This window comes from Eublepharis macularius, chromosome 6 (genome assembly GCF_028583425.1).
Source record: "Eublepharis macularius isolate TG4126 chromosome 6, MPM_Emac_v1.0, whole genome shotgun sequence".
NCBI lineage: Eukaryota > Metazoa > Chordata > Lepidosauria > Squamata > Eublepharidae > Eublepharis > Eublepharis macularius.
The window spans coordinates 77,903,475-77,920,511 of record NC_072795.1 but is presented as its reverse complement, the minus strand read 5'-3'; positions in this window follow the sequence as shown (position 1 = coordinate 77,920,511).

Below are 17,037 nucleotides of genomic sequence, written 5' to 3'. Positions count from 1 at the left end.
TCATAAATAGAGCTGAATATTTGTGTCTTCAGTCTGAAGCAGAATAAAAAGGAGCAGAGATTCACAAAATATTATTAACCTTCCTGCTTTTGGCTGCAAAAAGGCAAGTTGCTAATTTTGGAAAAGCTAAATTATACCTGCCATAACTACTTGGTATGGCATGATATGGGCAATGTTAATAAAATAATTGCACAAAATAATTTATATTCTGCTTTTCTCCCCATTGGGGCTCAAAATTGCTTACAAAGAAACAGAAATACAGTTTAGACAAACTAAATGACAATAAAATACACAGCTCCAGGGCTAGTCTGTAGTCCCCTGGGCTGCCGCCCGCTCCCACCACTGCCGCCGCCCACTCTCGTGGTGTGGAAGCACGTCGTCGTCCCCCCGGCCAAGTAAGTGGGCGTGGAAGACAAAGGGTGGGATTGGGGGATCCCCTGCCCTGGGTGGGGGAATAGGAACCCTAATGTGATCAGATCCTGGATAAATAAAGGGAGGAATATTTCATGCAAGACATAGAAGGACACCTGGATTTGGGCGATGAGGTATTTATTAGGGGGTGTGCATAACAGAAAATGATTGTTAGGGGTGTGCATTCATTCCTGACCCCAAAGTGGTGGTTGGCATTACCCTGGGCACGTAAGAAAGGGCCATGAGAGTCAAGCACCAGCTCATCCCTTCATGCACTTTTTCGCCTGGTCTCTGTACGTTCATATTGAGTCAGAGAAACATTAAGCCATCAGGTGGCCATCTAGCCTCTTCCTAAATAACTCCAAAGGAGAGCGCCCCCGCCAGGAAGTCTGTTTCAGTGAAGAACAGTTCTTCCTATTTTAAGCAGCAAACTCTTTTGCTTTTAACCCATTGCTTCTGGTTCAACCTTCTGGGCCAACAAAAAGAACCCCATTCCATCCTCTATGTGACAGCCCTTCAAATATTTGAAGAGGGCTATTGTATCTCCTCTCAGTTGCCTCCTCTCCCTGCCAAACATACCCAGCTCCTTCAACTATCCTCATAAGTCTTGGCCGCCAGACTCCTCACCACCTTTTTTGCCCTCTCTTGGACATTTTCCAAGCGTTTTAAATAAATTTTGCCTCTCTGAACACCTGAAATTCACAGAACCTAATAGATAGTGACGATCTTATAACCCCATAGCAATCTATAACTCCCCCTCTCTCACACACACACAAAAGGTCCATGATGAGGGCAGGTACTGCCCCTGCAGTGAATTGGCAGCAGTGGGAAAATTGCTGTCTGAGGAATGTGGGATCCCTTTAGCTGAAAACCTGGGCTTTGCTCTTTCCTTGATTGTTGCCTTAGTTAGTTCAAGGTGGGTAGAAGATACCTCCTCATCTCTATTCTTCTCCTTCAGGAGAGATTAGGGCTATAAAACCTCAAGATGCCAGCTGCTCAAGAGAGCAACTGTTGTGTGCAGCCGTACGTGAGCAGCCATATAAGGACCTTTGGATATGGGGAGAGGACATTGCGTTTTGACGTGTTCAGATCTATAGCACTAAGATCTTGATTATACTTAGTAGATCTCTACTACCTGTACTGTTAGGGAGCAGTTGAGACCGTCTATAAATTATATAACGGGAGAAGTAGCAGTTTTGGCCACAGAGGAATTTGCCATCAGATAAAAAAGCAAGTGTGACAAAAAAAGAGAGATGACCTATAAAAGTGTGACATACTTTATATGCAGTCCCCCTATTTGTTTTAGGTGGTGCTATGTGCATAGTGGGGAGGAAAGGTTAGCATGGTATAGCCTGATCTTGTCAGATCTTGGAAGCTAAGCAGGGTCAGTACTTACATGGAGACCACCAAGGAAGACTCTGCGGAGGAAGACAACAGCAAACCACTTCTGCTTCCCACTTGCCTTGACAGCCCCAGCAGGGGTTGCCATAAGTCAGTTGTGACTTGACAGGACTTTACACTTACACTTGTGCTTAATGCAGGTAAAAGGAGGCTTTGTTTAATATGTCACTCTCAAAGGATTTTTTTTCAGAGTGAGAATTTAATGTAATAGCTGCAGATAAGTAAATATTTTCTCACACTATTTCCTCTCGTTTGTAATTGAGGTTACAGATGCCTTAAAACCTTTTACAAAACAAACATTGAGAAATACATAAAATCATCTGCATTGAGACATGTTTCCTCAAGTTGGTATCAGACTTGCTAATTAGCTTCTTGGACACACTGTTGCTCACCTTCTGTTGTGTATTTTTGAAACATGATTCTTTAATATAGACAGATCATAACATATACAAAACATAAGCAGTTAAGCTTACCCTAATATCCTTGAGTCTCCATGTTCTGTAGTACCATTAAGGAAAAGTCAGTATTCCCTAACAATAAAGAACAAGCCCTACAAGGTAAAAACTTAACATCAACCACAAATCTCAGCACTGGTATGACAATAATTGGGAATGCATTTGCTGACATTGCTGGATTTCCTCTTTGTGAAACCCAGCACAGAACATCTTACAGACTCTTTAGTTAGTTTGCTTGGATGGTCAGGGCTGGTGGGCTAAATGCTATTATTTGTATGCTGCAATTAAACTACAGGTGGACAAAAACACAACTTGTTGCTCCACTTTCACAATCCCTTTGCTCCTCCCTTCTTTCTTACATGGAGCTAGATTAAAAATCTTCAGATTTGTGTAAGCTGCTATCTCTCATGATGTCCAAATGAAGCCACTTGAGCAAACTGCAGATTTACTTGCTTGGTGCTGAGGTTCTAAACTGGGGTTTAACCAAGGAGGATGGAGAAGAGCATCTGAGCATGGCAACAAGAAATGTTTGTGCCCAAATACAGTTCAGTTACTGCCCTTGTGACATCTGAATGCAGCCAATGGATTTTCTTCTTTTCAATGGTATTGTTTCGTTATTATTTTCATTATGAATTTATTCTATTGGTCTATATGCTGTTAGTCACTTTTGTGACCTATAGGTTGCACAGTGCCCCATGGTGCAGAGTGGGAAGCTGCAGTACTGCAGCCCAAGCTCTGCTCACAACCTGAGTTCGATCCTGGCGGAAGCCAGGCTCAAGTAGCCGACTCAAGGTTGACTCAGCCTTCCATCTTTCCGAGGTCAGTAAAATGAGTACCCAGTTTCCTGGGGGGCAAAGTGTAGATGACTGGGGAAGGCAATGGCAAACCACCCTGTACCAAAAAGTCTGCCAAGAAAATGTTGTGATGCGACTTCTCCCCATGGGTCAGTAATGACTCGGTTCTTGAACAGGGGACTACCTTTAGGTTGCACAGTGTCCTGATCTGGATAGTCCAGGCAAGCCTGATCTCTTCAGATCTCAGCAGCTAAGCAGGGTCGGCCTTGGTTAGTAATTGGATGGGAGACCTCCAGTGAAGACCAGGGTTGCAGGGGAAGGCAATGGCAAACCACCTGTGATAGTCTCTTGCCATGAAACCCACACTAGGGTTTCCCCATAATTCAGCTATGACTTGAGGACACTCTCCACCATCACCAGATTGCAAAGTGGGGTATTCATTGAAAGTGTAGTGGGCTGGGACACCCAGTTTCAAATCCCCACACTTCCATGAATCTTTCTGGGTTATATTGGGCTAATCGCTCAGTCTACCTTACATCATGGTGCTGTTGTGAGGATCAAATGTAGAAGGGGACATCTGTGCACACCAAACTGAAGGAATGATGGGATAAGAAATGTGATGGATGGTATTCACACAAACTTTTGTGCAGGAGCAGACTGGTCACTTAATTTACTGGGAGAACTTCCTGTGGGTTGTCTAGATGTGGGTGGGGAGGGCCTTTTCCAAGGCCAGTTTGGCTTCCCAGTTCACCCTGCTTTTGGGAAACCATAACGGATTCTTTACGCTGTGAATAAAGTATTGGGCAGAAAGACTGAAGTGACCGTAGGTGAACTAATCAATTGGATCCTGGTGGTGGAAGGGAGAATCTAAAAACAAGCACTTGTACAGCTGGCCACAGCAATGAAAAACAGGGTAGGATGAGAAGCTTCATATATAAAGTTCAACAGTTCTGCTATTTATGTAACATTTTCATATCTGCCCTAAAGCTTTTTAAAATGATCCAAAGAAGAAAAGGGCATGCTTTGAAAATTATGAAGGAAATTTTTTTGATAACGAACACCAAAATTAACCTCCACTCCCACGTAACTTTTCCAATTTGAGAAACTTAGTTTGTGTGGTGGGATGTGTATATGTAGGTCAGATGAAGAACATCTGAAGGGTACCTGGCCCCATTATGGGGATTTGAGCCAGTTTGATGTAGTGGTTAAGAGCATGGGACTCTAATCTGGAGAACTGGGTTTGATTTCTCACTCCTCCACTTGAAGCCAGCTGGGTGACCTTGGGTCAGTCACAGCTTCTAGGAGCTCTCTCAGCCCCACCCAACTCACAGGGTGTTTTGTTGGGATAATAATAGCATACTTTGTAAACCACTCTGAGTGGGTGTTAAGTTGTCCTGAAGAGTGGTATATAAATCTAATGTTGTTATTGTTATTATAAATCTTGAGTATTTATATTCTTTTCCCATACTGTAGATGCCTGAGATAACTTTTGACAGTGCTATTTAAATATAATCATATCTGTCAGCAAATCTGACTGCTTATGAGGAGTCTTCGGTTCTTTTGAAGAGGCAGTGGTCAAGTCTATTCTCAGTCAAGCAAGCCTTTATTGGCATATATAAAATATAAAAAGGTCAAGTCTATTTTTTTAAAAAACCCTTTAAATCGAAAAAAATTAAAAATAAAAATACAAATGAGGGACAATCTTATTCGTATTATTTCAATTGGTGCAGCACCTAAAAATTTCATTAAGAACTCAATTTTTTAAAATTCAAAAGTAGTACAAAAAAGAAAAGCCCCACTTCCTCCCCATAAAGTTCTTTGTGCTTAGCATAGTTCTTTCTTGCTATAGTTTCAATGACATAATATGGTAGCAACACAATATAAATGAAAGACAGGGAGGAAGCTAGGGTTGCCAGGTACCCTCCGGGCGGAAGGCAAGAGACCTGGCACTCACCTTTGTAGATGTCTTCATGTGCATGTGGTACGTGTGTGCTCCTGGGCTGTGCGATGACATCACTTCCAGGAAATGACACCATCGTGCAGGGCCTTGTGGCGCCCCTGGGAACGCTCCTGCACTCCACAGCGGGCCACTTTCAGCCCATTTGGGGCTGAATTGGGGCCCATGTTGGCCTACTGTGAAGCACAGAAGCTCTCCAGGACCCTTCCAGCAGCACTCCTGTGCTCTGCAGTGAACCGAATTGACCCATTTGGGGCCTAAATCAACCCGCTGCTGGCGTAGTGCAATGGGCCCTGGAGTGCTCCTGTGCTTCATAGTGGGACAATTTTGGACCCAAATGAACCCTACTGGACCTGCTGTGGTGCACAGGAGAGCTGCCCGGGGGACCCTGGAGAGCTCCTGTCCTTCTGAGTGGGCCAATTTAGGCCCCAAACAGGCATGATCTGGACCAAATGGGCTGGAGCATGTCCCAGGAGGCACATTCCCCCCGACTCCCCGCTGGTCAGTTAAGCAGGAGCAGGGGGTGGAGGGTGGGAGCAGACGATCCCTACCCCCAGCAGGGGACTGGCAAGAGGAAGCTGTTGTGCTTTGTTCCTACTTATTTCAGTGAGCTGTTTTAAGAATTAAACCTTTACTTACATAATGCCTGTATAAGCTTTCATGGACTAGAATCCACTTCATCAGATACAATGAGTGGATCCTCACTGTATAAGGATATGGAAAAAAGTAGGGTCAAAGGGACATGAAATGCAGGGTGGGGTGAAATGTGGTGCCGATAATTATCCAACCAATTTCTTTGAACAAACAGTATTTTAAAAGACTGAATGGGCTGCTATGACCCCTTGCTAGGTGTAGTTATCCATACAGAAGCGCTATCAGGATGATGAGAGGGACAGCCATCAGCTTATTTTACCATCCTTTGTACCTGTTTATTTTTCATAGAATCATAGAGTTGAAAGGGGCCTTTCAGACCATCTAGTTCAATCCTCTCTTCAATGCAGGTACAGACTAAAGCTTCCTCAACTATTATTCTTTCAGATGTTCCTTGAAGACTACCAATGGGGATTCCATTGTTGCATTACTCATAACATGAAGAAGTTTTTCCTAATGTCTAGCCGGTACCTTCTCTCCGGTAGTTTAAACCCATTTTTTCAAGTCGTACCCTCTGTTGCCAACAGGAACAGCTCCCTTCCCTCCCCTAAGTCACAGCCTTTTAAATACCTAGAGAGGGCAATCATGTGTTCCCTCAGCCTCCTCTTCTCCAGAATATTCCGAAGTCTCGACTCCTTCAGTTGCCTAGAGACCTCTTGGTCTCTAGGCGCCTGGTCATCTTGGTTGCTCTCTTCTGCACCTGTTCCAATTTGACCATATCCTTTTTGAAGTGAGGTTTCCAGAACTGCACACAGTACTCCAGGAGGGGCCCAATCAACACAGTATATAGTGGGAGAATGATATCCCATGATTTGGATGTTATAGCATTGTTTATATACTCCAGGATTGCATTCACCATCCCATCCACCCGTATCCCAAGATCTTGTTCACATACACTGCTACCCGGAAGCATATCCCTCATCCAGTATGCATGCTTTGCATTTTTGTTATTCAGATAGAGAACCCTGCACTTATCCATGTTAAATCATCTTATTCAAATCTGCCCCCTTTTCTAGTGCATTCAGATCTCATTGAATTCTTCCCATCTTCAAGGTGTTTGCTACTCCTCTCAGTTTGGTGTCATCTGAAAATTTAATGAGTAATCCCTTCACACCTTCATCCAGATCATTTTTAAAAATATTGAAAAGCACTGGGCCCAGAACTGAGCCCTGTGGCATTCCACTGGACACTTCCTCCAATCAGACTTGATGCTATTGACAACTACTCTTGGGGTGTGGTTATCCAACCAGTTCCCTATTCATCTAACCATCCTAGAGCCCAGTCCACAGTCCACCAGTTTACCCATCAGAACATCATGAGGATGATAACCCATCAGGCAAATTGACTCATGCAAACTTCTTTAGCCAGAGTAACGCACATGTTTTTAAATTGTTTGATGACTCCCTAGGAATTGTCCTTCACTTCAATGAACAATTCACAAGCATCTCTTTCCCTGCCTTAAAAGTTACCATCAATCTACAGAAGCTGATAACATGCCCACTCTTTCAAATGCTGATTATATGCAATTGTATCCCCTCACCCCTAGTTTACAAAGTACATAGAGATAGTCACCTGTAAAATGGTTTGGATCCACTGGAAGAATTCCATATGTGCTAGGGTACCTGCACAAGTGGAAGTGTGAAAAAAAACTCATGCTAGCACCGAAGTTAAAAATAGTGTATCCCAACTGCTTTTCTCCTTGCACAAGAAACGCTACGTGGCAAGGCAGGAATTGGCGAGTCATGAGGCAAGACTAGTTTTCAGCCCCATACCCTGGAGATGTGCAAAGATCTTAAGACAATAGGGTCTTCCAGGAATTCCTGAGTTAATCACCTCCCCACCCTGCAGGTCTCTTTATCCACAGTCACATTCTGGGCTATTCAAGGCTCTGATAGCTGCTCCCATCTACTCATCGTGGATCATCAATCATCTTTAAAACCTCAAAACTCTATCCAACCTCCTCTCTGCTTTTCCTGGGCAGCACTGTATGTGTGTGATGTATGTTCTTGTATGATTGCTTTTGATACCCCTTTAATAAAAGTCATTTTAGTTATATACTCGCTTGGTCATTTCAAGAGTCCTCTGAGGGAAGGGACCTGGTATAAATAGGTGGAGATTCCTGTTACCCCTCTTGGTAGCTCATTTCCTTGCACACTGATTCCCCCAACTCACAAGGAGACCACCCCATTTGAGTAACAGTCTGTGTTCCCTAGAAATTCGGCCTTGAGAGGCTGTCTCACAGAGCTACTATCTACATTCCCCAGTTTCCCATACACCTGGAATGCCAATTAACAGCTTTGCCCTGATTGGCTCTTGAACGATAAGGTGATGTGTTGAAGCCAAAAAAGATGGCTCCATCCTAACTCATCCTTTCCCCTATACCTATTCATTCTTCTTTATGTTCTACTACCATCATGTAAGAGAGAAACTGGGAACTCCACACTGCTTGTTGTTTCATCATGCCCCGTGAATCCTGGCAGGAGAGAAGACATACATGCTAACAAACAGATGAGGCAACCTACCAAGAATGCCAACCAGAGATGCTTAGTTAGTAAGCTTTATAAGTTTTAGATAGGTAGCTTTTAGCTAGCAACAGTATAGGTTTATTTGTTTTGAATCTGTTGCCTGTGTCTTGGGTGCTTCATGCTTTGCAAACAGTACTTAAGTCAATAAACTGAAGTTTTATTCAAGCCTCTGTCTGGATTCAAAGCTTGCATGTAGGTGAACCCAGAAACTGAGAAATTTCACAAACAAATGAACAAATACTCCTCTCCAGCTTGATTTCTGTGAATGGCTGTTTTCAACGCCCAGAATCTGGAGGTTGAGGGTCCTGGTTCGTGCAATGCTGCAGAACTGCTTTGCACAGGTAGCAACCTGGTTTTAAAAAGATGCTGTGCAAATGCCAAGTCCCTACCCGTGAGTGTTGCCACGAAGCCTTAACACCTTTATATTCTGTATCTGGAGAGAGCAAAGTGCCTACCTCAGCCTTGAAGAATAGGTCCAAACTAGGTCTTTGGGTCATTGTTGTCCTCTTTCATTTCTACATTCCTGCAGGTTTGCTACTGGATACTTCCTGTTAAACAGCATCTGTTGCAATGACATGCCCCTAACTATTAAAACCTGACATCTGAAGGTTGTTTGTTCTCCACAACTATGTCACACTGATGCGTCACCAAATGGCCTCAAGTGTGTTGCAAACCCAACCTTGTCTATATTTTGTTTCCGCCTGCTCCTAGGCAGCCAATTGCTCTCTTAAGCTTGCAAAACAAATATTGATAGCAGTCCTGAATTCCTGAACAATCAACATTTTCCCAGCATACAATTAAACAACTTATTAAAATTTTTGCAGTAGAGATAAACATATCTAGATCCTGCAAGGGCTAAACCTGGAAAGATATTCATTCAGTTCAACTCTCCCCTGCCTCTGAAATTCCTGAACCAATGACTTAATCCCACTATTTCAGATACATCATCTTGTTTATTTGGACACTGTCTGAGTTAAGGTTTGAACAGAGGAACAGAGATGGAGGATGTATTTTTTCCATTTGGGGTTTTTACAATGCAATCCTTCCAAATGTACTGAATCGATGTGTTTAGAATGGTTTAACTGTTTAGGATCACATTGTTAATCCCCTTAATGTGTTTCCCTAGGACTGGAAATGGTTAAAGAACAGTTATAAGCATAGAGAGCTCTTAATCTTCTAATTCAATATTTGCCTGCTAAGATAACAAGATGCTTCCTTCTCTCTGAAACAGCGCTGGACAGTTTAAATAGCTGCTGAAAAGGGACATCGTATCTTCCAGGTATCTAGTTGGATAAGTAAGCAATATATAACAGTAATATTCTACAGAAATTTACTAGGTTAGGGATAGAGTACATCCCAGTTTTGCCTACTTATGTGGTTGCTTTACACACTACAGTGGAAAAAATAATTTTCTTACAAAGGTTCATTATACAGGAAGCTTCAGTTAATTGAGAACTGCTTGCTGTTTGTACCTCTCATTCAAACTCTTATTTTAATTGCAGTATTACCAGGAATGTCATCAGACAGACAATGATGTATCTAGTTTACTTGTAGTTTGGTTCTTGTATAATGTACATTTGCTGGTGTAAATCAGAACCAAAGAGTTGGATATAGACTTCTGCTGCAAAGCTATCCTTCATTGGAAAGAAAATGCTTTACAAAGCTGTAGAAGAGATGAAAACTTGAGCTTATTCCTGCTTATTCAACAGGAATGAAGCACATACAAATGTAGGCTGCTGCATGACTGAGACTGGATTGCTGCATCCATTAAACTGGAGCACCCACATATGTTCCTGTTGTTGATTTGGAACATATGCATAGTGCACCAGTTGAGATCATCAAGTTAGCATTGACAGCACTAATTACATATTCAGGGCTTTAGAATTGAATGCATGTTTCATCTTCCTGAAACAGGTCCCTTGTTCGTGTATCCAGTGACGTGGGTTATGGGCCACAAGCTTTATACAAGAACAACAACTAGTTGATACTAGGGGTGTGCGCTTCGGGTTTCTGATTCAGGTAAATTACCCGAATCGGACCCCGATCCGTAAAGATTAGGGATATCTGAATCTGGCCCCAATTCGGAAATCCCTAATCAAAGCTTTCTGAAGCATTTGGAATGCTTCGGAAAGCTTCGGGGCTGAGTTTAAAGGGCCCCACCGCTGCTTGCAAGCAGCGGTGGGGCCCTTTAAACATCATCCCCCCACCCCCCCTTGTTGGCAGCAGCGGTGGCTCCAGCTCCTCTACTGCTGCGCTGCCTGAGCCTGCGGGGCGGTGGGGAAGGCCGGAGCCACCACCTACGGCCCTTCCTGCCCCTCAATTAGCCGTGGTGCACCGGCTGCCATTTGAGGGGCAGAAAGGGCCGGAGGAGGAAGAGAAAGCCCTTCCTGCCCCTCAAATGGTTCCTGCCGTGCAGCAGCCAATTGAGGGGAAGGGCCGGCGGTGGCTCCGGCCTTCCCCACCGCCCCGCAGGCTCAGGAGGCGGTGCAGCGGCACGGCGGCAGAGGAACCGAACTGGCTGGCTCTAGGCCGTTGCAGCCTTGTGCTGCTGCGGCAGTGGCGGCCCGCCGCCCAGCTGTCAAAGACCCTCCCGCCAAGTAAGTGGGTGGGGGGCAGAGGGGTTTCCCAGGGGGGTGGGGGTGGAGGGGTTGCCCCGGGGTGGGTGGAAGGTGGGGAAGTCCCCCCCCTCACTTCAGTATGCTACAAATATTTACAGAGCATACCAAAGTGAGTAAAATACCTTAATTTCGAAGCGGCTTGCCACTTTGGAATTAAGGTATTTCTGGATTTTTTCCAGAAACCTGAAGCGACCTGGACCTGCACACCCCTACTTGATACACATTAAGTTGCTACAAAACTTATATTTGTTGCAACAGATTTTAACAGGGCTACCCCCTGCACTACCTCACAACTCACTAATGGACCATCAGCTTTCAGAAGGCTTAGAATCTGAACCGCTCCACATCTGAAATGATATATCTATAGATAAGACATATTTGTGCCCAAAAGATCCTAAACTTAAACATATTCTCAGCACTTGGGGTCAAAATGTGACAATTGGCAACATATCACACACATAATTCAATTTCATTCTTTCAAATTTAAATTATATTTGGAAGTATGTCAAGATAAGGAAATAATTGCACATCAGAATAAATGTGAAAATAATAAGTACCACAAGAAAACAATCCAGTTTCAGAAAAAAAGAACAGCTTATGATCATTTTGTAAATTATTTTTCATCTTACATAACTGCTTTGTGAAGCATGGTTTTAAATTTATTACTATAAAGATCCAGTATGGTTTAATGGTTAGTGTGTCTGATTAGGATCTGGGAGACTTGGGTTCAAAACTTTGTTGGGTGACGTTGGGCTAGTCACACACTCTCAGCCTAACATACTTCACAGGGTTGTCGTGAGTATAAAATGGAGGACAAGAGAATGCTGAAAGCCACCTTGGGTCTCAAAATGGGGAGAAAGATGGGACATAAACAAACAAACAAAATACAAAAGTTCTAGAATTATTTTAATTGAGGCACTCAACCAGTGTATTCAAAATCAGATCTCATTAGTTTAAAGGGAGGCTACATCTATTAAAGGCAAGTCAACAGTTTTACTTTGTTTAGAATGGCCCTAAAACAACATTATAATTTCTAAGTTACTTCTCTGACAAAGGACAAGTACCATGAGTTTAAATACAAAATTACTCTTAACACAACCCAAAGTTCTAGGAACAGAACCAACATTCCCACCTCTCTTCCACTGCATCCCATTAAACTTTCAGAAACACTACCCTTGGGGTAACCAGGGGATCCATGGAAACAATGATGTGATGCAGAAGTCTGCAGTGGAAGGAAGGAATCTGCAAATATCACCTCCTCCCCTACATCCTTGTCTGCGGAAAGCTTTTCTGCCAGTAGAAAGGATTAAGCCTCATACTCTGTAGTACAATTTACTCAGGAGTAGTCTCTTCAAACTACTTATAGTAAACTACTATAAGTAAACTTCAAACTACTTATAGTAAATTACATTACATATCTAAGTTATAACTAGACCCAGTAGCAAACTTAAATGCAAAACATGCACAATAGTTTAAACACCTAGGGCTATGTTTTTGGTACCCTTCCTAGTATTCTAACGATCTCTTTAGAGATCTTAAGATCCGTGTATACAGTTTTTGTAATGGATAGGATTGTTGTAACAACCTAAAATGGAAAGAAAATAGAACACAGCTAAATATACACACATTCTTTTGATAGTTGGTATACTTTCAGTATATCCAATTAAAATCATCACTACAATAAAGAAGTGACAAGTTTGGTTTCTTAGGAACATTTGGATAAAGTCAATGTTTGAAATCACTATTTCAAATTGTTACTGGGTAGAAGTTGTAATTGTTCTTGCAACTAAGATGAATTTTATTGTGATTTAACTCCCCCCATATTGTAATTGCCATCTAAAAATGAAACATCTCCCCCACACCACCTACTCCAAAGTATCAAAACCGCTGAGAGTGATGAATCTGATAAACTTGGAAACCATGTACATATATGTGTACCCACTTTCCATAACTGTTTTTCCTGATCTCTTGCCATCCATTGCCACTAATGAGTTACCTTATACCCTATTAATAGTATTAGTGACAATCAATGAAAATGATTGGGTTGATGAGTCAAGACAGCAAAAGGAACGGACCTTTGGACACTTACCGTGAAGGGTCCTTCTCCTCTGAGGAAAGGAGGACATCTTGGGTGATTCCCACCATCCAATCAGGGAGGCAGGAACTAACTTTCTTCCTCTTCCTGTCTAGCCTGTGGGACCACCCTCTCTTCAGTTCAGGTGACTCCACAAAGCAGTAACATTGAATTTATCATTCAGCAACTGTTAATACTGAGAGAAAAAACACCTGTTGCATTAACATGTACTGTAAATAAAGCATAACCCGGAGGAGGTAGAAGAATGAGGCAGCAGGGTAGAGAAGGACGGAGACCTGGGGAGGGCAAGATGTCCTCCTTTCCTCAGAGGAGAAGGACCCTTCACGGTAAGTGTCCAAAGGTCCGTTCTCCCTCTGAGGCGGAGGACATCTTGGGTGCTCCCAAAGCAGTTTCCAGTTTCTGGGTGGGATGTGGTCTTCGTCCATGATCATGCACTGCAGTACTTTTCTACTACAGTCGGTGTCCGCTGAATCATACAGATTCGATTTGTAGCATCTTAATAAGGTCAAGACTGACAAACTTGCAGCCTTCTTCTACAAAAGTGTTCCTGTGTAACGCTGCACTGGTAGTAGCATTCCTCAAAGAGTGAGCTGGTATTCCACAAGGAACCTCTGCAAAGAGAGTTTTTAGGAGTTTCGATAGTGTATGTTTTGCTATTGGCACCTACTGCTGCTGAAGACATTTTCTTCCCTAAAATGAGATGAGATATATTTAAGAACAGTAAGACTGACTTTCTAATTTGCACTATTCGGAGCAGAGGCCTTAAGCCTCCTTCTGACATCTAGGTTGTGTCAGAGCCTCTCCCTCGTCTATTTAGGGTACAGGTATAAATATGGTAGCCTTATCTCTTGCAAACTATGGAGTTTGGAATACGGTTTTGGAAGACAGTACGAGGCATCACCTTACTACTGGGAAAGATACAGAGTTCAGGTCTGACTAAATCTTCTGGCAGATGCGAACATAATAAGGAAGATAGTCTTCATTCTCGGCCTTCTCAGGGGAACATCCTTGACTGGTTCAAATGGATGCTTGGTCAGGGCTGTGTAAAATGTCTACTGAGTGAGGGCTTCCCAATAAGAGTTGTAAATTCTGAGCATAAACTGTTTTCTGAATGCTAGGAGAGTGTTGGCCACCTCTCAGAAATATCCCCATCTTAGGAAGGTGTTCCTTTCTATTTCCACACGGTTAAGCAGAGTAAGTCTAAATGAGGTAGCCAAATTGGTCCCTGCTGTAACTTGACCGGAGAGGTCAGTAGGGTGAAAGGTGGAAATATCACCATCTGTTGGAGGGTGGAAAGGCATGGTCTGTTACTGGTAAGGGTAGTAATACATAGAGGAGGCCTAATGGCCACTGCAATGTCAGGGCATCTGCTTGTGAGTAGAACAAATCTTGCCATGTACCCCGGTAGTTGATGGCTGTGTTGGGGTGTACACAGGTTCATGAGGTGTTGTGAAGTGCAATGTTAAGAGATGTTTCTTAAGGGACTATTCCCGTTGTCCCCTCAGCCAGTCTGCCTGGGCATTTGATATGCCTTTGATGTATACAGTTCTGATTGTAGCTAGGTGACCATCCACCCAGGTACGTATCCTTGCTGCCACCTGTGTCACTTCAAGGTCTTGAATCCCCCCTGCTTGTTTATATATATTTTGTCTGCAACCTTGTCCATACAGAGCTCTGAACTGGAACAGGGCCAGACAAATTGCTCCCCTTTCTACGTCATTGATAGGAAGACGTGCCTAACCTGATTCTTACACCTGTAAATATTTGTTGTTCTTGAGGGATCATGAATCTTTTGCTTTGCATTGGATTGGTGACCTTAGCTCAGATGGGTTTTGATCTGAAGTGGTATCTGAATGGGAAGATCTGCCTTCTCCATGATTTGTTGTTAATGAGATCTAAGAAAGGTCTGAAGTGGTCTTGCCTATAGATGACCCCAAAGGTATTGCATTGTAGGTAGCAACTAGCAAACCCATCAGTTTCAGTAGTGCTGTGAGAAGTGATTTTGCACTCTGATGACAGTCTCAGTCAGCAGTTTGGTCTTCCTGACCTTTTCTTTGGTGAGGGATAGAAAAAACCCTTTTGGTGACTGTGATCTAACCCAGGTGTTCAAGCTTGTAGGAACTGAATGGTGAATTGAGTGTTGTGGTGAGTGTTGTGGTGATCAAGAGATTTTCTCTTGAACCCATCAGGAGATCATCTGGGTACAAGTGAACATGAATACCCCCTGTCTCTGAAACGTATGATGGGGTTGATCATGAATTTTGTAAATACTCTTGGTGTGATGGACAGGCCAAAACAGGATGGCTCAGAACTGCCAATTTTTAATTATTATTATTATTATTTTTTTAAACATAAAATCTTAGATAATTTTGATGGGTTGTCAGAATTGGTACATGGAGGTATGTCTCTGTGAGATCTGTAGATGTCATGTGTTCTTTTGATTGATTAGTCACTGTGACTGAGCACAGAGTCTCCATTCAGAAGTGATATAATTTGATAAACTTGTTCAAAAAACTTGAGGTCTAATAACACCCTCCAGTCCCTATTCTTTTTAGGGACTGAGAAGAAGATTGAGTAGACCCCTTTCTGGAGGGCAACTTTCAAATTGTATGGAATAGCCTTGTGAGACTATGTGTAAGGCCTGCCTGCTTGTCAACCTAAGCTTGATGGTAAAGAGTAGTTGGCCTCTCACGGGACAGCTAGCAAGTTCTGTCTTAGAGATCTGGGTATTAAGGTTGATCTCTTTCCCCGTGTGGAGAACTGTCTGTTTGATCTTGGGAAAAGGTAAGCATTATCCCCACAATACAGCTGGAGAGCTGGGACTGAGAGGACTGGTTTATCCAAGACCATGTGGCAAGTTCATGGCAGCAGTGAGAATTGAACCTGTAGAGTACTGCATCACTGTTCAGTTATTTAACCACTACACTACAAGGGCGGTCTTGAAAAGACCGCCCTTATTAAAGGGTTGCCTAGATTAACCTCAAGATGGCCATTTGGAATCTTGTCTGGACCTTAGTAGTGTGTGTTATGAATAAAGGGCTGAGGGCCAATGGATCTCCTCTCAGATTGTTTGAGTGTTTTTGGCAACACATTCTTCTGTCCTAGGTCTCAATCTAGATCTTTCCCAGGGCACCCCCAAATAGCTTGTCTCTCTGAAAGAGGTAAGCCAGGATGATATTTTTAGAGTGTGAATCTGCTGGCCATGCTCTTACTCAAGCGTGCCAGCTTGTCACTGCTGTCAAGACCATAATCCTAGAAGAAAAAGGTAAATGTATCCAGGATGATCTCTGTCTTGAAGGTATTGGCCCTAACATTTCTGTTTTATCCCTTCAATGGGGGCAGCTATTGTTGTACAGGAGGAGTTGGATCAGTTTCCAGATCCATACTCCTGACACTCTTGAGGCAATAGAGACAATAGCTGTAGCCTTAATAGCCATAGTCACGGCCTCGTGAGCTCTTGTTAGCATGGCCTCTCTCTTCTTGTCTAAGTGGTCTCTGACTGATCCTTACCCATCTTCTGACCAGAGCCCAGATGACTGAAGAGTAGCCACTGGAGGTTCCATCGCAGGTACCTGCAACAACTCATAGCAAAGGAAGGTAGTGAGTACAGTTTTTTGGGGGACCAAGTTTGGGGATTATTAAGTGGCTTATGGTTTAGAACACTCAGCCTTGAACCTTCTCCACAAATATTCTGGAAATGGGAGGACATTTTCTGAGGAACCTTCACTAGGAAGTGACTCGTTTCCCCGGGTTGGATTTGGTATTCCCAGTCTAAGGGTCCTACTCCCCCAAGGCTAAATTTTACAGCTCTAAGGCTGAGAATTTCTTAGGTGTAAATACTGGCAGACCTCAGATTCTGACAGCTGGACTGACTGTTCTGGTAGGGATATTTCTTCCTTTCCACATCTGAAGGAATTCATCCTTCTCCCTGTCATTACAAACTCTATCTGAGGGCGATCCCCCTGCTCCATGGGGACCCCTGACTGATAAACGTTACAAACTGCCTTATTCTGACTCAGACCATCGGTCAGTGTTATCTCCTCAGACTGGCAGCAGGTCACCAGGGTCTCAGGAAGAGGTTTTTCTCCTCATCTACCTAATCTCTTAAACTGGAGTTAATGGGGAACAAA